Consider the following 15,455-nt stretch of genomic DNA (forward strand, 5'->3'; position numbering starts at 1 on the left):
CCTCCTTCCTGCCCCCTACCTGCTTGAAGCCAGTTGTCTCCATTCAGAGCAGCCTCTCCTGGACCCCATTGGATAAATATTAACAAATTCTTCTCCTTCCAAGTTCCTCCTTTATCAGTCACCAAAGCTCTGACCCCTCACACCAGATGCCTTATGGTCCCAGGACATGTACAAGATCGGGGTGGTTTCATTCCAGCCCCAAAGATACTTGTGGAATGGATGACTCGGTGAATTCGTGAATGGAACAATTCCTCAAAACTCACCCTGAGCTCTCAACATTGGGCAACACTCTGGTTTCCCCAGAGCCCCAGCCACAGAATACCTCTGAGGGATGGCTGCCCTACAGTTGTTCACCCCTGGTCAGTGATCATGTCTCCTGAACACAGCAGTCTTTCTCTGCGCCCACCCACCGCCACCAATGAGGATTGACAACCAAGTGTGTGTGCAGCTTCCTCCAGCAAAGGTGCTGTCACAACCATCCTGCTGCCCATAACCACTGCCCACAAGCCTGGTGGTCAGTCTCACACCCTGGCCTGCCCTCCAAGTCATAGCTGTCCCACATTCACCCTACCAACCTCCTAGGATGGCCTGCATAAGAAAATTGACTTTTTAACTTGTTCTTTCAGCTCCTCTGATCACTCCTGATGCTGGCTAGGTCCCAACCCTTGCCCTGCCAGCCCCAGCAGGTCTCTACCTAGAGCATCCTGCTGGATGGCCCTTTCCTCACCAGGAACATCACCTATTGTCCGGACTCCTGTCATCAGGGCAGACTGAAACTCCTCAGATTGGGAAGCCAGCCAGAGCCAGCTGGGAGTTCGTGCCCCTTTGAAGACTGGGACACCGGACACTAGTTCTGGCCTCAGATGCCAGGTCATGGCATGGGCATTGTCTCCAGTTTCATTCCAGCTCTTTCCCCATCACTGACCCACTGTTCAAGCCTCTGCATGGGCCACCAGTGGTCCTTATATACCCACCAGAGGATTCCAAGAATACCCAAACTGGAAGTTCCCAAGGAATCACCGGATCTAGTAGAGATACTCCTAGAGAATTTGAAAATGTGTTAGTCTTTTTCATCGTAACAATGATGAGAAGAGGTCTGGCATTGGGTGCCATGGGTCAGAGATACTAAATATCCCACAATGCACAAGGCAGTTTGTACAATGAAGAACTACACTCCTCTATCTATCCATCAACAGATGGATGGATAAAGAATATGTGAGATAGAACATATACTGGAATATTATTTGGCCATAAAAAAGAATGAAATCTTTTTTGCAATAGCATGAATGGAGCTAGAGATGTAATGCCAAAGGAAATAAGTCAGTCAGAAAAAGACAAATATCATGTGACTTCACTCACATGTGGAGTTTAAGAAACAAAACAAGTGAGCAAAGAAAAAAAAGAAAAAACCAAGAAACAGACCATTAACTATAGAGAACCAATTGATGGTTACCAGAGGGGAGGTGGTTGGGGAAATGGGGGAAATAGATGATAAGAATTAAGGAGCATACTTGTGATGAACACTGTATGTTGCATGGAAGTGCTAATTACTGAATTGTACACCTGAAATTAATATAACACTGTATGTTAACTATACTAGAAGTAGAATAGAATGAATACATTCATTCTAGAATGAATAGAATGGAATAGAACAGAATACAATACAATACAATACAATACAATACAATACAATACAATAATTATACCCCTTTCTTCCTTGGAGAAACACTGATTCTAGCTGAAAGTACTTACTGTGCAGTTGTAGTAATTAAGAGCCAAAAGGGGTAAGGGACTGACCCCAGATTACACAGCATATTTGTCTTATAGGCAATTCAATGAGGAGGAGCCAGGAGTTTTCATTCTTGAGGATTTCACATCATCTGTTCTCAAAAATCCACCAGCAGTCACTAAGTCTGAGGCACTATGGGAAATTCAAAGACTAATGTGAGACATCAGGAAGACTTCACAGTGGTGTTATTTGAACTGAGCCTTGAAGGATGGCTCATGGACTTGTGACTCTGGAATAGAGGTGAGCATAGTAGGCAATGGCGGCACATGGGAACTGTTGCCCGCAAGTGAAGGTGGCTGAGAAACAAGCACAGACTTTGGAAAGCAGAGGAGAATAGAGAGTGATTAAAAGGTGAATTGAAGCCAAAGTGAGCACTGGAATCTTCTGTTGTGGACAGTGGAAAACTATTGGAGTAGAAGGTATGCAATGATGAGCTCTGTGCTTAATAGGAAGGTTACTGAGGCTGCCTGTGGAGAAGCAATAGGAGGGAAATCATAGGGGCAGAAAACCACTGTCAGAACAGTCCAGGTGAAATATATACATGATGTCATGGATGAGGACAGATCAAGAAAATGGGCTGAGGGAGTGGAGACCACCTTAGAGCCAAGCAACATCGCAGGGATTGATAATGTTCTATTAAAACAAGGGATATTATATTGGTTTGAGTCTCCCTAGAAGTAGACTCTAAGAAAATATTTGAATAGAGTTTATTTGGAAGATAATCTTAAGGACTAACAGAAAGGGAGTACAGAAATCAGGCAGGAAAGGGAAGATAGCCAAAAAAGGAAAATTACATCAAGCCAGTTATCCCTTCAGGTAACCAAAGGTCAGTCTTGCTGGAGGTCTCTGGGAAGAGTGGAAAACACAAATCTCTGAGTTTCCTTGAAGGGCAATGGAATAGGAGGTATTTATCCACTGACTCACACCAGTCATTGTTTGAGGGTTGCTCCTGGGAGCACTTACTCTGATGCTTTTGGAATGTCCCACATGCAGGAGCAGGCTCTGCAGCAAGAACAAGCCCTCAGGTATAAGAGTTTCAGGTGCTCGCAATTGGAAGCTACCAGGTAGCTGTGTAGGAAAACGATGAGTACCTGTAAGATGAGGCAAAGCACTGATAGTATCTGCAACACACATTCTTTACATATAAGACAATTGAGTTAGCCAAGTCCAGTGAGTTAGCTCCATGTCCAAAAATGACTCCATATGTGAACCCGATAGGCTATTTCCCAGAGAGGGCCCTAACAGCTGAAATGCCCAGCTTCTGTGACCCCAGGAAGGCAGAGAAGGAATCTGAAGTACAATAATATGGTTCTGTCAATTTTTGCTTTGTATGTTTTGATGCCAAATTATTAGGTGCATACAAATATAAAATTATTATATCTTCCTGGTAAATTAAATTTTATATCACTGTGAAGTATCTCTCTTTATATGTAGTAATGCTGTTAAACCTATTATTTTAATGTAATTCAATTAGCTTTTTGCTTTTGTTAGTGTTATATGTGTTACCTTTTCTCATCCTTTATCATTCTTTTCTATAGTTCAGGTACCTCTACATAAGCAGTGTATAGTTGAATTTTGGGTCTCATCCAAAATTCAAATTTTCAAATTTTCAAATTTATTCAAAATAAATCTGAAAAAATTTGCCTTTTAATTGAAATTTGGGTCTCATCCAAAATTCAAATTTCAAATTTTGAAATTTATTCAAAATAAATCTGAAAAAATTTGCCTTTTAATGGGAAAATTTAGTCATTTGACATATAATAATATTACTTGTAAAAAATAATATTATTATTATTTGTATATTTGGGTTTAAATCTACCATCTTACTAAGTGTTTTCTATATGTCCTACCTACTGTGTTGCTTTTTTCTCTCCATTCTTTGCCTCCTTCTAGAATTATTTTATTCAACTATCCTCCTCTATTAATTTATAAGTTATTCACCCTTTTACAGTTTTTTAGGAGTTACCCAAAGATTACAGCATCCCTTCTTAACAAATCTTAATATTAAAGGATTTTTTTTACTCTCTTCCCCCAAATATAGGAAAGAACCTTGGACCTTAACTCCCCTTAAACATTATTATATTATTTTTCTACATAGCCAATATTATTTTATATGTATCTACATGTTTACCATTTTCAATGATTTGCATTCCTTTCTGCATCCCTGACTTCCCATTTAGGATTATTTCCTTCTGCCTGAAAAATATCCTATTAATGTGGGTCTGCTAGTAATTACCTCTCTCGGTTTTTATTAGTCTAAAAATGTATATTATCTTCCCTCTTGAATAATCCAGAGGGGTACCAATAATAAGTTGGCTCTTACTTTCTTTCAGCCCTCTGAGGAATTCTATTGTCTTCTGGCTTCCCTTGTGTCCATTGAGAAATCAGCTCTATATCTAATTGTTGCCCCTTGAAGCTAATCTGTTAGCTGGTTTTTGTTTTTTTGTTTTGTTTTGTTTTTTGTCTGTTTTTAAGATCTTCTCCTTGTCTTTGATTTTTCAGCTTTTATTTCTACTCTAATAGAAAAGAAAGCTTTTTAGTCTTACTCTAATAGGTGTAAGATTTATTCTGGTTAGATTCCTAGGGCTTATTTAACATATGGATTGATGTCTTTCATCAGTTTTTGGATCATCCCTTTATATATTGCTTCTGCTCCATTCTTTTAAACTTTCTATTTCCTGTGGTCTCTTGGGCTGTCTTCTCTATTTTCCATCCTTTTACCTTTCCATGCTTCATTCTGGAAATGTTTTTTTCTCATCAACCTTCTAATTAACTAATTCTTCATTCAGTTTTGTCTAACATGCTGCTAAACCTATCTTTTGAATTCTTAGTGTCAAGTATTTTAATTTTTCAATTCTAGAGTTTCCACTTAGAAAAAAAAAAATAGTTTCAATCCTCTACCAAAATTCTGAATCATGTCTTTTATCTCCTGGGTCATGCGAAGCATTTTTTAAAGAATTTAAATCTGTATTCATAACTTCAACATCTAGAGAGGATATTATATGTTTTTTTTAAATATACTTGCTCATGTGTCCTATCTCATCATATGTCTGATTTTTCTATTTTAGTTCTGTTTTTAAGGGTTTTGGGTTTTGTGGGGTTTTGTTTTTTTATGGATATGCCCAGGACACTGGAGTTGCAAAATCGTTTGTAGAAATGATCTAACACCAGGATGATATCTTCTTCCGGAGAGGATTTACAATAGCCTGAAGGCACTAGCAACACTGGATCACCTTAATCCAATTTCAGGAATTGAGATGAGTCAAAGCAGAGCTTACAGCCCCTGTGAGAACCTGCCTACTTCTGGTTCATCCTAACTCCTCAGGTGCAGTCCTTTGGGGTCCCAGCCCAAAGCAAAAGAGTTCAGCAAACACTCCTCTTGATAGGCCTTGTCTCTTATCCCCAGGAGACCCTCAGAAGTCCTGATCATTCTTTGCACTTCTCAATTGCTTTCCCTATTCCCAAAGGAAAGGTACTTCCAAAACCAGGCTCACCTCCCTAGTCTCAGGCCCCTCCATATCCTAGCCCAACGATTCCCCACTACCTTATTTATATTATTAGCACTCAGATGTTTCAAACAGTTTGTTGTTTTGTCTTCATTTTTGTTTTTTAATACATATCTCTTCTAGCTGCTATCAGAAGGAAAGTTAATCCATATTACCTGGTCAGCTGTTTCTGAAAGCAAGCATAATGATGTGTGGGGAGTTTCTAAGACATTTGCAACAGTGTTAAAAAGGTGGGGTTTTTTTATAAGACAACAGTTTATTCAAACAGACTAACATGTTATGGATTGTCATAACAGAGCTTATTTTTCTGAGTAAAAAAAAAAAATCCAAGATTTATATAATTTATTGGCTTTAATACCAAAAAGGGTTGCTCAAGAACAAAGTTAAATGATGAGCTGGTTTCATGTTTTGGAAATAAAATTAGATTCTGTGTTCATTTTTAAAGAGCCATGACCAGGGAAACGACAGGGCTGGTAGATGGGTGGAAATTTATACAAAGGGACAAAGAGTCAAAAGCTTGATCTCGGGTGTTAGGCTGGGGAGGCAGCAGCTAGATTTGGGAAGAGCATAATGAGTTCAGCACTGAAGGGTCTTCCTTCAATGTGCTGAAAAGAGCCTAGTAGAAAAGGCTAGTCAGTCAGTGGCAAGAAGTGGGATTGTAGCTGGGTGATCCGATAGATCGGAGAAATGGACTTGGGAGCTGCTTGTGTGCGACTGGACCTGGAATCAGGGGAGCTAAATGACCCTGGAGAGTGAGTGTACAGAGAGAGGCAGATGCCAGCACAGCACCGACCTTTGGGGGCAGAGGGAGGCAAAATGAGTTCCAGGTGGTGGGGAAGTAACCCTGTGGGTCCTAAAGGCCCTGGGAAGAGACTCTCTTGAAGCCTGGGGGTTTAGAGGGCTAATTTTCCCTGAAAAGATGAGGCTGAGATGTGGGGGAGGCCTCTGCTGACTTTGAGAGCAGTTTGCATAGAGTGTCAGGAACCCAGAGGCTACTGGGAAGGGGTTAGGGAGCGAGTGGGAGGCCAGGAAGCAGAGGCAGTGTGTATAAACTTCTTTTTTAGAATGTGTGCAGCTTTGAAGGAAGGAATTGTGATAGCGATTGAGGGAAGAGCCAGTGGAAACTACTGGAGGAAGTCTGTGGGCAGAAGGGAAGGAGCGAGGGCAGATGGAGGATCAAAGAATCCCCAGAGCAGAATTGGGGGAGTCCACACCCCCCAGCAAGCCCTGAACTCCACCAATAGGTCTCATTATTCCCATTTTTCAGATGCGGAAAGTGAGCCAGAGAAGTTGACTTGCCCACATGACTGCTAGAGAGGGAGATAGGCCTGAGGCGGGCCCAGTGTGCCAGGTTCCTAAGCCCACCCCTCAGCCCACCTCACCCCACCCCATCATGATTTCAGAGCACCCATGACCATGACCACCCCCGTCACCACCATACTACCACCGTCATCACGCCCACCACAGCCTCCACCAACATGACCACCACCGTCACTGTCCACCCCACCACAATAATTACGCTCACCCAACAAGATTTCCTGTGCCGGACACATACAGTTTCTGTCTTTGGGGTCTCTAATTCTGAGAACATGCAAACAACAAAATAAACTAGCCAAGAAAGTCAGTCAAAGCCTTTTGATCATATGGCCAGTCAGGGCTATACCAGTCCTATAATCAGACAGCCTGCATTCATAGCTTCTTCCTGGGGGAGAGGGCATGTCAAAAACTGGTTTTCCATTTGTTCATCGTTTCCCAGGGCAAGCTCCACGAGCCTCCCCCATCACCCATCCTCACCCTACCCCCAAATCCTCCATTCGTTGTCTCTGAGCTGGGAAAATTAAACAGATTTTTCTAAGGAAAAATCCTTAGAGAGGGATTAGGGCTGGGCTGAGGCCCAGTTATTCTTGGTCCTCCTCCGAGACTCTTGGCTTCCTGCAGGGACATGCTCCCCACTTAGCAGGGCTCCCTTCCTTCCCCTAACTCACCCTACCCATGCCAGGGATGGGAAGTCCAGGGCTTCCATGGACCACGTGTCCATGGGTCCCAGACCCTCCCCAGGCCTGCCCACAGTCTCCCTTCTCCAGGCCCCTGGGCCTCAGGCCTGGAAAAATGGAGGCTGGAGATATGAAGGGAGACAAGGTGGGGAGGAGGCAGGCCTGGGGATGCTCAGAGAAAGTTTCCATGCTGAATAGCTTGTTCTGAGCTTTTCTGCCAATTCCCCCTCCTCTCTAATCCCAGGATTAGAGCAAGTAGAGTCCGGGAATACAGAAGCCAGAGTCTGGGAATGGGGTGCAGTGTGGTGAAGGGAAGCAGGCAGGCTTGCGCTGGAATTCTTGCTCAGCTTCTCATATGCACACACTGTGTGGTCTGGGCAGGCCATTGACCTCCCTAAGCTCCACTTCTCTATTTGTCAAATGAGGATCATCAAACCTGACCATGATTAGAGAGGATGTGTGTAACATGTGGTGTTCGGTAAGCAGTGGCTAACTGCCTACCGCCATTGCTATTATGGGCTCTGAGTGCCAGCAAGAGTGAGGAAGATTGGGTGTTTCTTGCCCCTGACTCTTGAGCCCTGGAAGGGCAAATGGTTCAGTGGAGAGAACATGGCATTAGAATGAGTTAAGCTCCACTGTGTGAGCAGCAATGACTCATCCTCACAGGGCTGCCACTTCCACATTGATACACAAGACACCTTTCAGGCCTGCTTCAAGGACTGAGTGAGATTTAACACAGGTGTGGGTCTAGCACAAGTCTGTTGTGTCTGCCCTGTTTCCCTTTTGCCTCTGAATCCAGGGAGTCCAGGCCCCTGGTTCCATCGTCTGCCCTCCTCAGAGGGACAGATAAAGGGTCCCAACCATCCCAGTCTCACCTGATTCTTCCTCTTCTTCTCCAAAACCACATTCACTTGTCACTTCCCTTGCTCAAGAGCCTACCATAGCTCCCTATTACAAACCACATGTCAACCAGCCCTCTCAGCCTGGCATTTGAGGCCCCTACACCCTATCTTCTCTCCCCTATGTCACCAGAAACCCCTGGCCCTGTGCTTACTTGGCCCTGGCTGATCTCCAATTCCCCAACCTGTCCCCACAGCACTCATCTCCTGCTGTCTCCCTCTCCTCTGCTCCCTAGACTTCCGAGCCAGACCCAACCTCATCCATCTCTGAACTTCAGCGGATATAACAAGTCACAAACAAACCAAATTTCAAGCAGCAGCCAAGAAGAAGCCTACCAATAATGGGCCATAACACAGTTATAGGGCTGATCAGCTTTGGAAAGAAGCAGGTAATCGAATCTTCCTCTGTTTGCCATCTGTCTCCATCACCCCTGCCTCGCCCACGTGATGCCTGCCCCAGACAAGTGGGTCCTGGGCCGTAATACAATTCCATTAAAGAGAGCTCAGATTCTTTAGGGACAAGGAGAAGCTTTTCAGATGGACAAGGAGAAGACAAGGCCAGAGTCGGAGGGGACAAGTATGAGAACAGTGCCCATCCTAAGACTGATCTGGAAAAGGCAGTATGGGAAAAGCCTGTCATCTTAAATATTCTTGTCTCTTTTCTATTTTTATCCATATTTTTTTCCTTTCAAATTCCTGGAACAGCAGCTTTCCACATAGAGGTGCTTGGATACATTACTCCCACACAATAGGGCAGAGGGCCTCAGCCCCAGATGACATTTTCACACTGTCCCTGGCCAGGTGTGTGACCTGGGGGTGGCTATTTAACCTCTTTGTGTCTAGCTTGGCCCCTCTGTGAAATGCAGGTGGTCGTAATAGTACTCAGCTCACAGTTGACTCTGAGGACTAAGTGAATCGATACAGGTAAACCCTTAGAGCAGCGCCTGCCCTGTGAGATACCTCCTGTCACGTTAACTCTTATGGTTACTAAGCCACACAAAGTGAAATGGCTGTTCCTTGGGGTTGCCTCCAGCGGCCACCCAAACCCTGCCTGTTTGCAGAACATTTAGGTCATTGTAGTGGTTAGGATTGTATTAGGCTGCAAGTAACAGAAACCTGACTTCACACATTTAACCAAGGAGGGCTTATTTTCTTCTCATGATGAGAAGCGCTGCAGTAGCAGCAGCCAAGACTGATGTTGCGCATCCATGCTGCCCTCCATACCCCAGACTCCCTTCCTTTCCCACAGTCTGAGCATGTGACTTTCCTCTCACGGTCAGAAGATGGCTGCTGGACCTCTAGGCATCACATCCACATTCCAGGGAGGAAAAGGGGAAAGGGAAGGGTAGCAAATTGCTAAAATCTCCCTCCTTTTAATCAGGAAAACCACCCAATCTCCACTTACATCTCATCTATCACAACCATGTCACAGGCCTACCCACACTAGTTATGAAGAAGCCTGGAGAGCCTAGCTTTTGCTGGACACACTGATGCCCTGAAGAGAACCAGAATTGTACAGGAAGGGGGGAGGACAGATGTTTGGTAGGCACCTAGCAATGTCTGCCATCTGGCTTACTAACCTAACAAACTGCATAGATGTCTGAATGCCTCTCTCAGGAAGCAGCAAGGGCCTTAGCCCTGTAGATATTCCAACAGAGGTTAAATGTGTACTTGGCTAAAACATCACAGAGGGAATTCAAGCAACAGACAGAAATCGAGAGATCCCTAGCTCTCTCTAGCCTTAGGGCTTAGGGGGTGAGTCCCATATCCTTAATTAGGTTATTGTGTAAATTTGATTTAATGCAAAAAATATTGTGAATCAAAAGTCCTAGATTCAGGGGCACCTGGGTGGCTCAGTGGCTGAGCATCTGCCTTTGGTTCAGGGCATGATCCCAGGGTCCTGGGATCGAATCCTGAATCAGGCTCCCTGCAAGGAGTCTGCTTCTCCCTCTGCCTATGTCTCTGCCTCTTTCTGTGTGTCTCTCATGAATAAATAAGTGAAATCTTAAAAAAAAAAAAAGTCCTTAATTCAAACCTCACTCTTCCCCTTACCATGGAACCTTAAGCAAAAAGAAAAAGAAAAGAAAAATGCCGAATTCAGGTATTCATCCAACAAACATTTATCTAATGCCTACTGTTCTCAGGACCTCCTTAGGGGATACATCTGTGAACCACACAAAGTTTCCCACCCTCAAAGAGTTTGAATTTTAACAGGAGACAATAAACAAAATGAGTTTTATCTTTCTATATATTTGATAGATGGTAATGGGAACTATGGGGAAAAGTAAAGTGGAAATGGGGAGTGTCAAGGTGGCTAGGGGTTGTCATTTTACATGGTGGATGCAGGGAGTGATCAGAGAAGCCTTCACTGAGGATTTGACTTAAGACCTGGAGGCAATGAAGCTCGCCATGTGGACAGCTGCGGGAGGTCTTCCAGGCAAAGGGTCAGGGGGAGCCATGGCTCACGATGGGTGCTTGCCTAGAATGTTTGAGAAACAGCCAGAAGGCTCAAGTGGCCAGAGCAGACTGAGGAGGCAGAGTGGGGAGGGGAGATCAGAGAGGCAATGGCAGGGGTCAGTTAAGGTTTGGCGAGCCACTATAAGGATGTTGGCTTTTGCTGAGGGAGAGGGGACCCACCAGAGGGTTCTGAGCAGAGTGGTGATGTGGTCTGGTCTATGTTTTAACAGGATCACCGTGGCTGCTGTTGAGAACAGAATATGCTATGGGGGAGGCAGAGAGACTGGTTAGAAGACAAAGACCCAGCTGAGACAAGATGGCAGCTTGGAAGCGGTGGTGAAAGTGGAGCTGGTGAGGAGTGATGGGATTATGGCTGTATTCTGAAGTTAGAGCTCATAGGATTTCTCAAGGACTGCACAAAGTTTCAATAGAAAGAGAGACATCAAGGATGACTACCAGGTTCTTCAGTCTGAAGACCTTGGAAGGAAGGAGTTGTCACTGACTAGAATGGGGCAGACTGGAGAAGGCAGGTTTGGGAGCCAAAATCAGGGGGGGCCCAGTTTAGGACACACCAATTTTGTTATTCCCATTGGACTTCCAGATGGAGATATTGGGCAGGCAATTTGACCCCACAAGTCCAGAGTGCAGGGGAAGGCATGGGCCTAAAGTATAGATGAAAGAGTCATCATCAGCATACATGTAGTATTTACCAAGAGAATAAGCACAGGTTAAAAAGAGAATATGAGCCAAGACTGGGTCTGGGGGCTCTCCTCTGGTTAGAAATCAGGGAGGTAAGAAAGAACCAGCCAACAAGACAGAAGGCACAGCCAGAGAGGGGGGCGGAAAACCAGTGGAGTGAGGTATCCTGAGGGCCAAGGGAATAAAACATGGATGACTTATCTGGAAATATGCATAAAAGCTTCCAAAAAGTGAATGCCCTTTAACTAAAAATTGCACTTCAAGAATATTTACTTCTAAGCAAATACTCTTGACTCTGTACAAGATGCATAGCCAAGGATATACTTGACAGTGTGGGTTTACAAAAGTAAAAAACAGGAAACAAACTAAATGTTGAACAACAGAGAGCTGGTTAAATAAATTATGACATATCTGTATGATGAGCTAGCATGCACGCAGCCATGGAAACCCAGGTTTTTAAAAAATATTTTTAAAATATTGAGTGACCTATAGACATATTTATCTTCATGATCTATTATTAGGTAAAAAAAAAAAAAAGCAGGTTATAAATTGTTAGGATCAGCAAGCTTGCTATATCAGTCAGCTAGAAAACACGGAAACCACTCTAAGTATTTCAAGCAGAAAGAGACTTAGTGCAGAGAATTTGGTGTTTACAAAGCTGTGGAAGTGCTGGCTATTAAGTTCATTGCTAGCTTTTAGGACATCAGGAAGTTGCTGAAACTACAGGACACCTGAACTTCCAGCACCAAAGTGGAGAAAATGCCTGAAGATTATTCCAAAATCTATCTGGTGAGGCCCACACACCTGCCCACGGCTGCCAGAAGAACAATGCTGTGATTTATGCTTCCCTTCCACCTGCCAGATCTCATGGAAGTGCATCTCCCTGACTGGCAGGGATTCTAGTTTCCTGGCTCCCAGCCCCTGCTGGGCAGAGGAAAGCCTAGATGGAGAGGAAGGAAATGATATTGAGTTGCCAGCAACTTCTGGTCTCTCTAAGCTGCTAACACCAGGTGGTGTCTGCCCAAACTAGAAGGCTTTTCTGAGGAAATTGCATTGTTACTCCAAAAAGCAGTCCTGCCACTACCTCGACTCTACCTCACACAACACATCTGTGACTGGTTTACTAGCAGCTCCCACCCCCACCCCAGCCCAGGGCCTGGGCCTGGTGCAGAAATTGAGAAGACTGCAAATGAGTAAGACTCATGCCCGGGGAACTTACCAGGACCTTCCAGTGGTACCTACTTTTCCACAGGAAGCCACAACAGTCAAGAATCTATCATGATTTTGCAAGATGATTCTAAGAAAAGCTCTTTTGTATTGTGGCTGGTAGTGGCTAATTTAAATGCCCTAAACGCCCTCCATTTTCCCTGCACTCCGCCTTGTTCTGGAAGCCCACATCCAAACTCCAACGTCGATCTTGCCTCTCTCTGTCCAAGCCCGCTGCTTCAAGTGTCCACAGGGGTCCTGACTACCCTCAAGCCTAGGGTCTGACTTACTCTTGCCATCTTGCCAGAAGCTGGATTTCCATCCTGAGCTCCAATCTGATGGCAGGAGCCGTTTTCTGCTGACCAGCCTCCCTTGGCTGAGAAATGGGGTTAGCTGTAGTTGCCTGTAGTGGGATGCACCAAATAGCACACTTTAATCCTCACAGTTATCATCAGCCTCCAGTCATTGCACTCAATCCCCTGCTTCTGGGCTGGGTGCCCACCATTCACTCTTGCAGGCCTCCTATCAATGGCTAAACATGCTCTTCCTCACTTCGCTTGCAACTCAATTGACTCCCACACCTGTCTGTTTGCTCTTGATCTTCTCTCATGAGAAAAGAGTGGGGATGTGTCTATACCCACCCAGGTAATACAAGCTCAGCTTCCTTGCCTCTTAAATGACTGGGCTAATTAAGGGCCAGAGGAAGTTCAAGGGTCTGGAAGATGTGGAGATTCTGGATCAAGGATTCCTTTTTGTGCCCCTGAAGCTGACCGTCATAGTAGGGAGAAGGAGGCCAGCTCAGAGAAGACATTGGAAGGGCCCTTTTGTCTCTTTCAGGCTACCTGACTTCAGCCCACCATCCACCTAGGTGCCTTCAGTCATCCTAATGGCCCACACTGGAAAGTCCCCTTTCTCTCTACTGCCCCAACCCTGGGCATCGTCACCCAAGGGTGACAATGAAGTCAGCCAGGTTCCTGATAAAGGGTCATGGCCAGAGGACCTCACAACTGCATCAGGAAATGGAGGGACAATGGAAGAAGGTTATATGTTTAGGACAAAAGAACAGCCCTTGGGACCATGCAGGAGATGGGTGGAGGGGATAAGTGGTTATTGCTCTCAGAAGCAGCAGAGTTAAGTCCAAATGTTGAGAAGTGGCCAAACTAACTGGACATTTTCCTTGATCTCTTAACAGCTTCAGAGGACTCATCCAGCCTGCCTCACCTCCCCTAGCACGGAAATGTCCACCCATACCTATATTCCATGAACCTGAGAAGCCCAACATTCAGAACCATGTCTCCCCATAAAGACGAGGGCTTAAGATAGCCCTGAGGGTAACAGAGGGGCGAGAAATCTTTGGGGAGAAGCAGAAGGGTATCTGGTTTTCTTCCAAAGCCCCCTGCCCCCTGCCCCCTGCTCCTTAGTCCTCAGTAGCCTTCCTCCCTTCCCTGGCCCTCCTCACCCTCTTGCTCAGCTGTTTTCTCTCTCAGTCAGGGGTTTGCGGTACCTCTTGTGGATCCTCATTCCCTTGAGGACAGGAGGCTGAGAGCTCACATCCCGAGCTTCAGCTCTTTCCTGTAGCTACACTCCCATCTCACCTTCACCCTGTTTTTGTGCCTCTACTTCCAAGGGGGGGAATGATCTCCAAGGGAGGAAGTTCCGAGCTAAGGAGGGATGTCTGGATTAAAATTATGTTGGGTGCCTGGCTGGATCAATTGGAAGGGTGTGTGACTCTTGATCTCAGGGTCATAAGCCCTACTTATGTAAAAATTACTTAATTAATTACTTAAATAAATAAAACTTTAAAAAGGAGAGAGAAAATTGAGTAAATAAAAGCAGAATACATTAAGACTAAGTGTAGTTCCTTCCAGAAAAACAAGATGTCCGAATCATGGGAAACTCAACATAACCCACCATCTTAATATGTAAAATAGAGAGATTCAGTTTTCTCCAACATGTTGAATGGAGAGATTCTAGAAATAGTTCCCTATTAAAGACAGATGTCAGCTGTCACCATAAACTATTACCACTACTGTTTGACACTGTTCTGGAACCACTTGACAATGCAATTAGATAAAAGAATAAAATAAGAGATATAAATATTACAAGAAGAAACTATAATTATTATCACTGGTTGATATTATTCTATACATGGATATTCTAAGAAAATCAGCTAAAGAATTTTTAGTAATAATCAGAAAATTTAGCAAGATGGCTAGCTTAAAAACAAGATCTACAAGAAATAACAGATGTTGGCAAGGATGTAGAGAAAGGGGAACACTCTTGCACTGTTGGTGGGAATCCAAACTGGTGCAGCCACTGTGGAAAACAATATGGAGTTTCCTCAAAAAATTAAAAATGAAACTAAATTAAAATAAAATAAATTAAAAATGGAGCTACCCTATGATCCAGCAGTTGCACTATTAGGTATTTACCCAAAGAATACGAAAATGCTAATTCAAAGGTATACATGCATTCCTATGTTTATGGCAGCATTATTTACAATAGCCAAGATATGGAAGCGGCCCAAGTGTCCACTGACTGGTGAATGGATAAAGATGTGGTGTATACAATGGAATATTACTCAGCCATAAAAAAGAATGAAATCTTGCCATTTGCAACAACACCGATGGAGCTACAGAGTATAATGCTAAGCAAAATAAGTCAGTCAGAAAAAGACAAATACCATATGATTTCACTCATGTGTGGAATTTAACAAAACAAATGAACAAAGGGGGAAAACATGAGAGAAAGACAAACCAAGAAACAGAGTCTTGACTATAGAGAGCAAACTGCTGGTTACCAGAGGGGAGGTTGGGGGAGGTAGGGGATGGGAGTAGCAGGTGATGGGCGCTGGCTGATATATGGAAGAGTTTAATCACTATATTGTATACCAGAAAAGAATATA

General features: G+C 44.1%; 1 long non-coding RNA gene across 1 annotated transcript; it reads left to right on the top strand.

Moving 5' to 3' along the window:
* The first annotated feature begins 8,439 nt into the window (after nucleotides 1–8,439).
* On the top strand, nucleotides 8,440–14,267 carry LOC119874269. Its single transcript, XR_005367389.1, has 3 exons — nucleotides 8,440–8,577; nucleotides 10,876–10,996; nucleotides 13,743–14,267. It is a non-coding gene; the product is annotated as an uncharacterized LOC119874269 (long non-coding RNA).
* The last annotated feature ends 1,188 nt before the right edge of the window (nucleotides 14,268–15,455 follow it).

Source organism: Canis lupus, chromosome 12 (assembly GCF_011100685.1).
Source record: "Canis lupus familiaris isolate Mischka breed German Shepherd chromosome 12, alternate assembly UU_Cfam_GSD_1.0, whole genome shotgun sequence".
NCBI lineage: Eukaryota > Metazoa > Chordata > Mammalia > Carnivora > Canidae > Canis > Canis lupus.